At 52.7% G+C, this 14,161-nt stretch overlaps 1 protein-coding gene across 2 annotated transcripts in view; it reads right to left on the minus strand.

The window, feature by feature from the left end:
- Nucleotides 1-14,161, minus strand: part of moxd1 (monooxygenase, DBH-like 1) — a 147,197-nt gene that overhangs the window by 73,558 nt on the left and 59,478 nt on the right. The gene's annotated exons all lie outside the window — the stretch shown is intronic.

Raw genomic sequence — 14,161 nt, forward strand, 5'->3', positions numbered from 1 at the left:
AGCTGGCGCGGAAATGACATCTCCGGGCGGCGCAAGCGCGGGAGCGTTAGCGGCCACTCACGGCATCCCCGCGCATGCGCTGTGGAGGGAGTCTCTTCCGCCTCCGCCATGGTGGAGACCGTGGCGAAGGCGGAAGGAAAAGAGTGCCCCCACGGCACAGGCCCGCCCGCGGATTGGTGGGCCCCGATCGCGGGCCAGGCCACCGTGGGGGCACCCCCCTGGGCCAGATCGCCCCGCGCCCCCCCCCCAGGACCCCGGAGCCCGCCCGCGCCGCCTTGTCCCGCCGGTAAGGTAGGTGGTTTAATCTACGCCGGCGGGACAGGCATTCTAGCAGCGGGACTTCGGCCCATCCGGACCAGAGAATCGCGGCGCGATTCCCGCCCCTGCCGAATATCCGGTGCCGGAGAATTCGGCAACCGGCGGGGGCGGGATTCACGCCAGCCCCCGGTGATCCTCCGACCCGATGAGGGGTCGGAGAATCGCGCCCATGATGTGAGAATAAACTTTTTCACACAATTAGCAGGTCGGGTCTGAAATGCACTGTCCTGGAAGTTGAGTGGAGGCAGGTTCAATTGAGGCATTCAAGTCAGCATTATATGATTATCTGAATGGAAACAATGTGTAGGGGTATGGAGAAAAGGTAGGAGAATGGCACTAAACTAAGTTGTAATGCTCATTTGGCGAGCCAGTGCAAAGATGATAGGCTGAATGGCCTTCTTCTGTACCATGACAATTCTGTGATTCGGAATTTGATCCAAATGTGGAGTTACCAAAACATCATATCTTGTTTGCATTCAGTTATCACACATGCATCAGAAAGGGTACAGACAAAAGCAGGTTTGCAGAGAACGAGTGATAAAGAAAGACTAAAGAAATTTAAGATTTGCTTTATGGAAGTATTAGCAGAAAGGACCTCATGTATATAACATCGCAAATGGTACAGATAAAGTAAATCCAGACCATTACATCTAGGTAGGTCACTAAAGTATTTATAAATTGATATTAGAGGAAAGTAACTTTCGATCAAAAACTTTGTTGCTCGAAATGTTTGGAATAATTTAGCAACAGAGACAAAAATGGTTTATTTGAAATACAATTAGAGATCATGATGGGATAACTGAAGTTGGTGACAATGATGAATTGGAGACCCCAGGCTGGATTCTCCACCACATGACACTGGGGCAACACGGTAGCACAATGATTAGCACTGTGGCTTCACAGCTCCAGGGTCCCAGGTTCAATTCCCTGCTGGGTCACTGTCTGTGCGAAGTCTGCACGTTCTCTCCGTGTCTGCGTGTTTCCTCCGGATGCTCCGGTTTCTTCTCACAGTCCAAAGACGTGCAGATTAGGTGGATTGTGTCGTGTTAAGCACACTGAGATAACATGGGCTGCAACTGGAAGATACACCAGACCTTGAAGTTAGTTCAATCTGATTTATTGAACCTGTCACACAGTTAGCACAGTTCTCTGTGGGTTCGACTTTCTGCTAACCTAAGTGTGATTACTCTGACTGACTGAACCAGACTAGTTCTTAGCCACGTGCTGTAGGTGTTATGTGATATATACACCCCAACTAACTCTGTAGATGTCCCCAGTGGAAAGAGATGGAGTGTGAGTGCCTCGTGCCTTTTATAGTGGGAAACCACCCCCAAGTGTTCTGCCTGCTGATTGGTTACGTCCTGTTCTCTGTGTTCATTAGCTGCCTGTCTGTATCTCATTACGTGCATGTCTGCATATCATGACATCTCCCCTTTTGAAATGTTTTTCTGTAGCATATGTGAAAGTATTTACATGTGTAGACCAAAAAACTAACTATTTACATACTATGACAGATGGGAACATATGTACATGTGAAAACAGGTGTCTAATGTGCGAAAACAGAACATAGCAAACAAAACACATGTTCACAAGTCCAGTCTCTGGGGCTTGCGTCTGATCCTGGTCGACCGCCGGAGAGGTGGTGGTGGGGACGACGGCGCCTTGACAGGCGGGATGGAAGCCTGACTGGTGGCCTCGTGAGTCGAGGAGGAGCAGCCTGTTGAACAGCAACAGATGGAGCTGCCCAGCCTCCATCAGGTAGCTTGATCCGAACAGCATCCGCCTGGGATAGCTCAGACAAATCGGTGGCATGAGCGTCACAGCCTTGCTTTTGCCGGTCCCTGAGTTTCTGCACCTTCTGCAGCACCGGACGGTGATCCAGGTCAGGCAAGTGTGTGGCTGGAAGAGTCGTCCGCAGGTCCCTGTTCATTTGGAGTTGAGCCGGTGACATGCCGGTAGACAGAGTGGTTGCTCTGTACGCAAGCAGCGCAAGGTTGATGTCAGAAGCAGAATCCGCGGCCTTGCAGATGAGCTGCTTCACTATGTGCACCCCTTTCTCAACCTTCCCGTTGGACTGCGGGTAATGTGGGGTGGAAGTGACGTGGTTAAACTGATAGGACTGGGCAAATATTGACCACTCTTGGCTGCTGAAGCAAGGACCGTTGTCACTCATGGCAGTGAGTGGAATACCATGCCTGGGAATGTCTCCTTACAGGCCTTGATGACAGTCTTGGATGTGAAATCCGAGAGCTTCACGACTTCTGGGTAGTTGGAAAAATAATCAATGACTAACACATAATCACGACCATTGGCGTGAAAGAGGTCGATGCCAACCTTGGACCACGGGGAGGTCACGATTTTGTGCTGCTGAAGCGTCTCCTTGCTCTGTGCTGGCTGGAAGTGTTTACAGGTCGGACAGTTGAGGACCATATTCGAGATGTCCTGACTAATCCCAGGCCAGTAGACAGCTTGCCTGGCTCTGCGTCTGCACTTCTCGACGCCCAGATGTCCCTCGTGGATTTGCCGGAGCACCAAGCTCTGGAGACTGAGTGGAATGACAATGCAGTCCAGCTTGAGGAGGATACCATCAACCACCATCAGGTCGTCCTTCACAGTGAAGAATTGAGGGCACTGCCCTTTTTGCCAGCCATTGGCGAGGTGGCGCATGACACGCTGAAGAAGAGAGTCTTTGGCTGTCTCGTCGCGAATGTGAATCAATCTGTTGGCTGAATTCCGGCGGTTCACTGGGCAAGGTTATGGAGCGGGACAAGGCATCCACGATAATGAGCTTCTTGCCAGGCATGTACACGAGTTCAAAGTCGTACCTTCTGAGTCTGAGGAGGATGCGCTGCAGCCGGGGCGTCATATCGTTCAGGTCCTTGTGGATAATATGGACCAGAGGCCTATGATCCGTCCCGACAGTGAATGGCGGCAGGCCGTAGACATAATCGTGGAACTTGGTAATTCCAGTGAGAAGGCCCAGGCATTCCTTTTCAATTTGGGCGTACCGCTGCTCAGTGGGTGTCATCGCCCGTGATGCATAGGCAACCGGTGCCCAGGATGAGGTGTCATCGCGCTGGAGCAACACTGCGCCGATGCCATCTGCCGAGATTTTAGTTTCCCTGTCAGGGTCAAGAAATGCCAATACAGGTTCAGTGGTGAGCTTGGCTTTCAGCTCCAACCACTCTGCTTGATGAGCTGCCTGCCACTCAAAGGCAGTGGACTTTTTCACCAGGTGTCTGAGGGCCGTGGTGTGTGAGGCCAGGTTTGGGATAAACTTGCCCAAAAAGTTTCAAATGCCTGGGAAGCGCAGCACCGCCTTCTTGTCTTCAGGGGTCTTCATGGCTTCGATGGCCTTGACCTTGTCTGTGTCCGGGCGCTAACCCTGCTGAGATATCTGGTCACCTAAGAACTTAAGTGTCAACATGCCAAAGCAACACTTGGCCCTGTTCAGTTTGAGGCCATTGGCATGGACACGGCGGAATACCTGCTGGAGATGAGAGATGTGCTCTTCGGGGGTTGTGGATTAAATGATAACATCGTCCACATACACACGAACCCCTTCAATGCCCTCCATCATCTGCTCCATGATTCTATGGAAGATCTCCGATGCCGAGACAATGCCGAACGGCATACGATTATAGCAGTACCTGCCAAACGGTGTGTTTAAGGTGCAGATCCTTCTGCTGGACTCATCCAGCTGGATTTGCCAGAATCCATGTGACGCATCTAACTTTGTGAAAAATCGGGCGTGTGCCATCTCACTTGTGAGTTCCGCCCACTTTGGGATGGGGTAATGTTCCCGCATTATGGGCGAAATTCTCCCCCAGTAGCGCGATGTCCGCCGACTGGCACCAAAAACGGCGCCAATCATACGGGCATCGCGCCGGCCCAAAGGTGTGGAATGCTCCGCATCTTTGGGGGCCGAGCCCCAACATTGAGGGGCTAGGCCGGCGCTGGAGGGATTTCCGCCCCGCCAGCTGGCGGAAATGGCGTTTGTTGCCCCGCCAGCTGGCGGAAATGGCGTTTGGTGCCCCGCCAGCTGGCGCGAAAATGCGGCGCGGGAGCGTCAGCGGCCGCCGACAGTTTCCCGCGCATGCGCAGTGGGGAGAGTCTCTTCCGCCTCCGCCATGGTGGAGGCCGTGGCAGAGGCGGAAGGGAAAGAGTGCCCCCACGGCACAGGCCCGCCCGCGGATCGGTGGGCCCCGATCGCGGGCCAGGCCACCGTGGGGGCACCGCCGGGGTCAGATCGCCCCGCGCCCCCCCCCAGGACCCCGGAGCCCGCCCACGATGCCTTGTCCCGCCGGTAAATACCAGCTTTGATTTACGCTGGCGGGACAGGCAATTTCTGGACGGTACTTCGGCCCATCCGGGCCGGAGAATTAAGCGGGGGGTCCCGCCAACCGGCGCGGCCCGATTCCCGCCCCCACCCAATCTCCGGTACCGGAGACTTCGGCGGGGGCGGGATTCACGGCGGCCAACGGCCATTCTCCGACTCGGCGGGGGGTCGGAGAATGACGCCCCTAATTCTGGTTGAGATCCTTGGGATCAATGCAGATGCGCGGCTCCCCCGAAGGCTTTTATACACATACCATCGAGTTGACCCAGTCAGTTGCTTCTGTAACTTTGGAAATGATGCCCTGGTCCTGAAGATCCTTAAGCTGTGCCTTCAGGTGCTCCTTCAGTGGAGCCGGGACCCGGTGTGGTGCGTGGCATCAGGCCGTAGCAGGATCTTGTACGATATGGCAGAGTGCCCATCCCGTCAAACACATCCGGATACTGAGCGAGGATGTCGTCAATGCCGGCTTGAAGATCCACGTTGGGGAAGGTCATTGTGTAGACCCGCTGCACAAGGTTTAGCTGCTTGCATGCATGTGCGCCGAGCAAGGAGGCCCTGTCTAGCTTGACGATTTCAAACCTTAGCCTTGCATGAATGCTCCTGTTGGAGGCGAGCAGATGGCAGGATCCCAGTGCTGTGATGGCATTGCCGCTATAATCCAGGAGCTGGCAGGCTGCTGGAAGGAGCTTGGGTGGCTTCTTGATGCGGTTGAAATCTGTCTGTGAAAGGAGATTGGCAGAAGCACCTGTGTCCAGCTTGAACTGGATAGAGGATTGATTTACTTGCATCATCGCACGCCAGTCGTCCGCAGAATCCACAGTGAGGATGGACAGGCGTCGTGATGATGTCAGTGAGGCATGTTCGCATGTGGTAATGATGCCCACATGGTAGGGGGACTCCAGCCAATCGTCCTTTGGATCCTTTGTACTGCCAGGATCAGAATCCTGTAAACCTTGTTGTACACTCCGAACGCGCCTGCTTTGGAGTTGGGAATGCTGGTCCTTGACTGGTGGTGCAGACCTGCACAAGGCTGCATAGTGTCCAGGCTTTCCGCAATTTAAACATCGCCTGCCTCTTGCAGGGCAGTGTTTCTTTAAGGGGGCGGTGCCGCAGTTCGGGCATGTCATGACGTCGTTACGCTCCATGCGTCGTCGCACATGTGCAGTGCAGTCGGCAGACGTTCGCACCTGCGCAGTGTGGTGATCAGCCACTTCATTACCCCATTCGCATTGCGCATGTGTGGGGCTCCGGGAAGAGCGGAAAAATGGCCGCTTTCATCAAGGCTGAGGCGCTGCATTTGGACGATGGCCTGCACACTCTCTGCCTCGTGGGAGGCAGGTTTCTCATTTTCAGCCGATTTGTATTGGTATTACCGATTGTTGGCGGGCTCATGCACTGTACATGTTTCAATCGCGACTGACAGGGTCATATACTTGATTTTTAAAAGCTGTTCTCTCAGAGGATCAGAGTGCACTCCAAAAACGATTTGGTCTCTGATCATGGAGTCAGCCATATCACCAAAGTTGCAGGAGAGCGCTAGTAGACGGAGATTAGTTAAGTAGGAGTTGAAGGATTCATCTTTACCTTGTAGGCTTTGTTTGAATATATCGCACTCAAAGATTTCATTGGTGTCCACTTCACAGAGACTATCAAACTTGTCCAGGATGGTCTGAAACTTTGTCTTGTCCTGGCCTTCGGTGAAGTTAAACGAGTTGATGAGTTGGATGGCTTGAACCCCCGCAGTTGAGAGGAGAAGCGCGATCGTTCTTGTATCAGACGCACCCTCGAGGTCTGAGGCTTCGATGTACAGCAGAAACTTTTGCTTGAAAGTCCGCCAGCTGGCACTGAGATTGCCGGAGGTCCGCAGCTGTTGAGGAGCCTGGATCTTCTCCATGGTGCCGGGATACATTTGCTGGTCGTCACGGAACAGATTGAGGTAAACCACCTAGGGATAGCAATCGTCTGGTACCATGTTGTGTTAAGCACACTGAGATAACACGGACTACAACTGGATGCAGCTTTAACTGAAAGATACTCCGGACCTTGAAGTTAGTTCAATCTGATTTATTGAACCTGTCACACAGTTAGCACAGTTCTCTGTGGGTTCGTCTCTCTGCTAACCTAAGTATGATTATTCTGTCTAACTGTGATGTGGAGATGCCGGCGTTGGACTGGGGTGAGCACAGTACGAAGTCTTACAAAATGAGGTTAAAGTCCAACAGGTTTGTTTCGATGTCACTAGCTTTCGGAGCGCTGCTCCTTCCTCAGGTGAATGAAGAGGTATGTTCCAGAAACACATATATAGACAAATCCAAAGATGCCAAACAATGCTTGGAATGCGACCATTAGCAGGTGATTAAATCTTTACAGATCCAGAGATGGGGTAACCCCAGGTTAAAGAGGTGTGAATTACATCAAGTCAGGAAGCCTCTTTAACCTGGGGTTACCCCATCTCTGGATCTGTAAAGATTTAATCACCTGCTAATGGTCGCATTCCAAGCATTGTTTGGCATCTTTGAATTTGTCCATATATGTGTTTCTGGAACATACCTCTTCATTCACCTGAGGAAGGAGCAGCGCCCCGAAAGCTAGTGACATCGAAACAAACCTGTTGGACTTTACCCTGGTGTTGTAAGACTTCTTACTGTGCTCACCCCAGTCCAATGCCGGCATCTCCACATCATGGCTACCATCGACACCGCAAACTGCCGGCTCAAAGTGGAGAGGATCTCCAGGAAGATCGCGCATATAGACACTGACATTAAGTTTCTACAAAGATGCAAGAAAGCAGACAAGATCCCGAAAGGGCTACAGATCACAAACCCACTCAAGTCGACCTACAACACAGACTATGCTGAGAGACTATGCCGTCGCACCTCTCTCACGCTCCTCAACCACCTCGTCCGCCAGCTCGACAGCAGACGACGCAACCTGGAAACCAAGATAGAGGCCATATTCTCAACTTGCGCTCAGGATGCAGCAGACCAGCTGCGGAACACCGCCAAACAGATGAGACAACAATACTATGCCACCTATATGCACACCAAGAACAGAAAGCTTGAGAAACTTGGCATCACCACCGGCAGCAACCAAGCCACCCCCGGTGCCACAGTAGAAAACAATACAGGGAAATCTATTGTCAACTTGTCAGACTACACCCTTCAACCAGACGAAATCGAAGTCCTCAGCAGAGGGCTCAATTTCTGCACCACCACCAAAATGGGCCCCATCAGTCTCGCGGCAGACACGGAGGAATTCATCAGGCGAATGAGGCTCCGGGAATTATTCCACAGACCCCAAGAGGCCAACAGCGAACCCAAGCAGACTATCAATGAACCGGAACAGCAGACCGAGAGATCGGCGGTGCGGCAACCGAAGAGGAAAGAGTCGAATTGGACTCCTTCGGAAGGCCGCTGCCCTAGACTCGACATGTATGCTCAAGCCGTCAGGAGTCGCATCAATGCCAGATTCATCAGTCGCATTCACAAGACAGCCCCGAACGTCACCCAAGCACAACGCAATGCCATCCACGCTCTCAAGACCAACCGCAGCATCGTCATCAAACCAGCAGACAAAGGAGGGGCCACTGTCGTACTGAACAGAATGGACTACTGCAAAGAAGTATACCGACAACTGAACAACCAAGAACACTACAGACAGTTACCCGCAGATCCGACCAAGGAACACATCCGCCAACTTAACAGACTGATCAAGACCTTGGATCCAGATCTTCAGAGCACCCTACTTGCTCTCGTCCCACGTACTCCCCGCATTGGAGATCTCTACTGCCTCCCAAAAATACATAAGGCCAACACACCAGGCCGCCCTATCATTTCAGGCAATGGGACCTTGTGTGAGAACCTCTCTGGCTACATCGAGGGCATCTTGAAACCCATCGTACAAGGTACGCCCAGCTTCTGTCGCGACGCTACGGACTTCCTACAGAAACTCAGCACCCATGGACCAGTTGAACCAGGAACATTCCTCGTCACAATGGACGTCTCGGCACTCTACACCAGCATCCCCCATGACGACGGCATTGCTGCAACAGCCTCAGTACTCAACACCGACAACTGCCAATCTCCAGACGCAATTCTGCAACTCATCCGCTTCATTCTGGATCACAACGTCTTCACCTTCGACAACAAGTTCTTCATCCAGACGCACGGAACAGCCATGGGGACCAAATTCGCACCCCAATACGCCAATCATGCACAAGTTTGAACAGGACCTACTCACCGCACAGGACCTTCAACCGACGTTATACACCAGATACATCGATGACATTTTTTTCCTTTGGACCCACGGCGAAGAATCACTGAAACGACTACACGATGACATTAATAAGTTCCATCCAACCATCAGACTCACCATGGACTACTCTCCAAAATCAGTTGCATTCTTGGACACACTCGTCTCCATCAAGGATGGTCACCTCAGCACTTTGCTTTACCGCAAACCCACGGATAACCTCATGATGCTCCACTTCTCCAGCTTCCACCCTAAACACATTAAAGAAGCCATCCCCTATGGACAAGCGCTCCGTATACACAGGATCTGCTCAGACGAGGAGGAGCGTAACAGACATCTACAGACGTTGAAAGATGCCCTCGTACGAACGGGATATGGCACTCGACTCATCGATCAACAGTTCCAACGCGCCACAGCGAAAAACCGCACCGACCTCCTCAGAAGACAAACATGGAACACAACCGACAGAATACCCTTCGTCGTCCAGTACTTCCCCGGAGCAGAGAAACTACGTCATCTTCTTCACAGCCTTCAACACGTCATTGATGACGATGAACATCTTGCCAAGGTCATCCCCACACCCCCACTACTTGCCTTCAAACAACCGCGCAACCTCAAACGAACCATTGTTTGCAGCAAACTACCCAGTCTTCAGAACAGTGACCACGACACCACACAACCCTGCCGTGGCAATCTCTGCAAGACCTGCCTGATCATTGACATGGATACCACTATTACACGTGAGAACACCACCCACCAGGTACGCGGTACGTACTCGTGTGACTCGGCCAACGTTGTCTACCTCATACGCTGCAGGAAAGGATGTCCCGAAGCGTGGTACATTGGCGAGACCATGCAGACGCTGCGATAACGAATGAACGGACATCGCGCAACAATCACCAGGCAGGAATGTTCCCTTCCAGTCGGAGAACACTTCAGCAGTCAAGGGCATTCAGCCTCTGATCTCCGGGTAAGCGTTCTCCAAGGCGGCCTTCAGGACGCGCAACAACGCAGAATCGCCGAGCAGAAACTTATAGCCAAGTTCCGCACACGAGTGCGGCCTCAACCGGGACCTGGGATTCATGTCACATTACATTCATCCCCCACCATCTGGCCTGCGAAATCCTACCAATTGTCCTGGCTTGATGTAATTCACACCTCTTTAACCTGGGGTTACCCCATCTCTGGATCTGTAAAGATTTAATCACCTGCTAATGGTCGCATTCCAAGCATTGTTTGGCATCTTTGAATTTGTCTATATATGTGTTTCTGGAACATACCTCTTCATTCACCTGAGGAAGGAGCAGCGCTCCGAAAGCTAGTGACATCGAAACAAACCTGTTGGACTTTAACCTCATTTTGTAAGACTTCGTACTCTGTCTAACTGAACCAGACTAGCTCTTAACCACATGCTGTAGGTGTTATGTGATATATACACGCTGACTCACTCTGCACATGTCTCCAGTGGAAAGAGGCAGAGTGTGAGTGCCTCGTGCCTTTTATAGTGAGATACCACCCCCAAGTTTTCTGCCTGCTGATTGGTTATGTCCTGTTCTCTGTGTTCATTAGCTGCCTGTCTGTATCTCATTTTGTGCATGTCGGCATATCATGACAGATTGGGCATGCTAAATTGCCCTTAGTGTCCAAAAAGGTTCGTAGGGGTTATTGGGTTACGGGGCTAGGGTGGAAGTGAGGGCTGAAAGTGGCTCAGTGCAGACTCGTTGGGTCGAATGGCCTCCTACTGCACTGTATGTTCTATGTCTACACCGGAAACGTGGAACGCAATTGGGTGAAGAATCAGGCGTCCACAGAAAAATGAGGTACACGGCCGCTGCCGGGCCGAATGCCATGCTCTGGGGCCCCGTTACTGCCGACAACGCGATTTGTGACCCACACCTGGGAGGGCATTCAAAACTGGCATTTGCACCCTGACGCAGAAATCGCGGCCGGCGCCGCGGCGGAGAATCCAGTTTGACGCCGTAATCGGGCCCGGTGCCGGTTCAGTGATTCTCGGGGCACTGAAAATCGGCGTCAGTAGAGTACGCCACGCCACCAGGGGGCCACTGCCAGAGGCCCACTCAGCAATCCTCTGCCCCCGACTGGCCGAGTTCCCGACGGCGTGGAACTAACCTGCTATTGCCGGTCGGGATGCTCGTGTGGTGGCTGTGGACTCAGTCCGCGACCGCCTTGGTCGGGGGCGGGGAGTTGGAGACCAGGGGGGTCATTATCGGTGGCCGGGGCATTAATATGCAGGGTCTGAGGGTCGGGCGCGTGGCCGATCGGGGGTTCTCTTTCTTCGGTCTGGCTCCGCCGTCCGAGTCCGCCATGGAGCACGGCGCAGCCGCGTATGCGTGGCCTCTTACCCAGAGGTGCAGGGGCCCGTATCTGCAGCAAAAGCTGCGAGATTCACTCCAGGTCCCTGCGAGCCCCCTGCAGGGCTGTGAATTTATTTCACTTTTTTGCCGGATGGTGTCTATATGGATTTCAGTAAGGCCTTTGACAAGGTCCCTCATGGCAGACTGGTACAAAAGGTGAAGTCACACGGGATCAGGGGTGAGCTGGCAAGGTGGATACAGAACTGGCTAGGTCATAGAAGGCAGAGAGTAGCAATGGAAGGATGCTTTTCTGATTGGAGGGCTGTGACTAGTGGTGTTCCGCAGGGATCAGTGCTGGGACCTTTGCTGTTCGTAGGATATATAAATGATTTGGAGGAAAATGTAACTGGTCTGATTAGTAAGTTTGCAGCCGACACAAAGGTTGGTGGAATTGCGGATAGCGATGATGACTGTCAGAGGATACAGCAGGATTTCGATTGTTTGGAGACTTGGCCGGCGAGATGGCAGATGGAGTTTAATCTGGACAAATGTGAGGTAATGCATTTTGGAAGGTCTAATACAAGTAGGGAGTATACAGTGAATGGTAGAACCCTCAAGAGTATCGACAGTCAGAGAGATCGTGGTGTCCAGGTCCACCAGTCACTGAAAGGGGCAACACAGATGGAGAAGGTAGTCAAGAAGGCATACGGCATGCTTGCCTTCATTGGCCGATGCATTGAGTATAAAAATTGGCAAGTCATGTTGCAGCTGTATAGAACCTTAGTTAGGCCACACTTGGAGTATAGTGTTCAATTCTGGTCGCCACACTACCAGAAGGATGTGGAGGCTTTAGAGAGGGTGCAGAAGAGATTTATCAGGATGTTGCTTGGTATGGAGGGTATTAGCTATGAGGATAGGTTGAATAAACTAGGTTTGTTCTCACTGGAATGACGGAGGTTAAGGGGCGACCTGATAGAGGTCTACAAAATTATGAGGGGCATAGACAGAGTGGATAGTCAGAGGCTTTTTCCTAGGGTAGAGGGGTCAATTACTAGGGGGCATAGGTTTAAGGTGTGAGGGGCAAGGTTTAGCGGAGATACACAGAGGGTAGTGGGTGCCTGGGACTCGCTACCGGAGGAGGTGGTGAAAGCAGGGACGATAGTGACGTTTAAGGGGCATCTTGACAAATACATGAATAGGATGGGAATAGACGGATATGGACCCCGGAAGTGTAGAAGATTTTTGTCTAGACGGGCAGCATGGTCGGCGCAGGCTTGGAGGGCCGAAGGGCCTGTTCCTGTGCTGTACTTTTCTTTGTTCTTTGTTCTTAGCGTGGCCAATCCACCTAACCTGCACATCTTTAGGTTGTGGGGGTGAAGCTCACGCAGACACGGGGAGAATTTGCAAACCCCAATGACCTAGGGTCGGGATTCGAACTCGGGGCCACAGCACTGTAGTCCCAGTGCTAACCACTGCGTCACGTGCCACCCCAAACAGCAGCGTCCTTGAGCCATGAATCGGCACCCTCAAGATGAGGTTCAGATGCCTGGACCACTCTGGTGGGGCCTGACAATATAGCCCCAGGTGAGTCGCCCACATCATGGTGGCCTGCTGCATCTTGCACAACACCATGCAGCGGAGCGGGGACATGCTGGAAGAGGAGGAGGAAGAACAGCAGGCCTCGTGACGAGGAGGATGCGGGTGATGGCTTGGATGACCAGAGCCTGTGTCCCAAGCAGGCACTGGAGGCCGCCCAAGTGTGCTCGAGAGCCACCGCATATGGAACAACCTAATCAGGGGCTGGTATAGCACAGGGCTAAATCGCTGGCTTTGAAAGCAGACCAAGGCAGGCCAGCAGCACGGTTCGATTCCCGTATCAGCCTCCCCGAACAGGCGCCGGAATGTGGAGACTAGGGGATTTTCACAGTAACTTCATTTGAAGCCTACTTGTGACAATAAGCAATTTTCATTTCATTTTTCATTTCATTGCAATTCACCTCCAGGTTCGCTGACTAGGGGGCCTGGCCACCGGCAGCTCAGCCTCCCTGTCCCACCTCTTCATACTCCCGCATAGCCGCTCTCATCCTCCCTTGCCCCTCTTCCCTTCCCTCCAGCTCCCCCCCACCCCCCCGAGGGTCCTACCAGCATCACTACAAGGTGTTGGCCCTGGGTTGGCAGTATCAGCAGGTCTTGTCCATGGGACGGAGGATGATGGCGCCTTGCTGTGAGATGAGCCCTGGTAGAATCATAGAAAATACAGTCCAATAGGAGGCCATTTGGCCCATCGAGTCTGCACCAGCCCTTAGAAAGAGCACCTGACCTCAGCACATACCTCCACCCTATCCCCGTAACCCCACCTAACCTTTTTGGCCACTAAGTGCAATTTATCACGGCCAATCCGCCTAACCTGCACATCTTTGGACTGTGAGAGGAAACCGGAGCACCCGGAGGAAACCCACACAGATACGGGGAGAACGTGCAGATTCCGCACAGACGGTGCCCCAAGCCAGGAATCGAACCTGGGACCCTGGAGCTGTGAAGCAACTGTGCTAACCACTGTGCTACCTGGTGCTCCTCATCGTTTGACAAACTCTGACTCCAGCCTTCGGGATCACATTCCTCTGTCTGTCCGTGTCGCCCCTGCATGTCTGCTGTCCATTTAAGCGCAGAGGCCCATATATCCTGGTGGGTTTGGATTTGGGGGAGCGAGGTTATGGAGATGATGAACGTTGATGGATAAGCTGTCCTTCATGGCACCCCCACATTTCTGGCCGCATTCCCTGTGCCTTTGAGAGTGACCAATGATGGAACGTACAATTTTCCTTGGGGCCAACATACCCCCCCCCCACACCACTATCTTCCCACACCCTCCCACGAGACACACTCTCTACAGCCAGTCCAGCCCATCCCTCCCACCCTCCTGTCAGAGGATTAGGCA

Source organism: Scyliorhinus torazame, chromosome 4, assembly GCF_047496885.1.
Source record: "Scyliorhinus torazame isolate Kashiwa2021f chromosome 4, sScyTor2.1, whole genome shotgun sequence".
Lineage (NCBI taxonomy): Eukaryota > Metazoa > Chordata > Chondrichthyes > Carcharhiniformes > Scyliorhinidae > Scyliorhinus > Scyliorhinus torazame.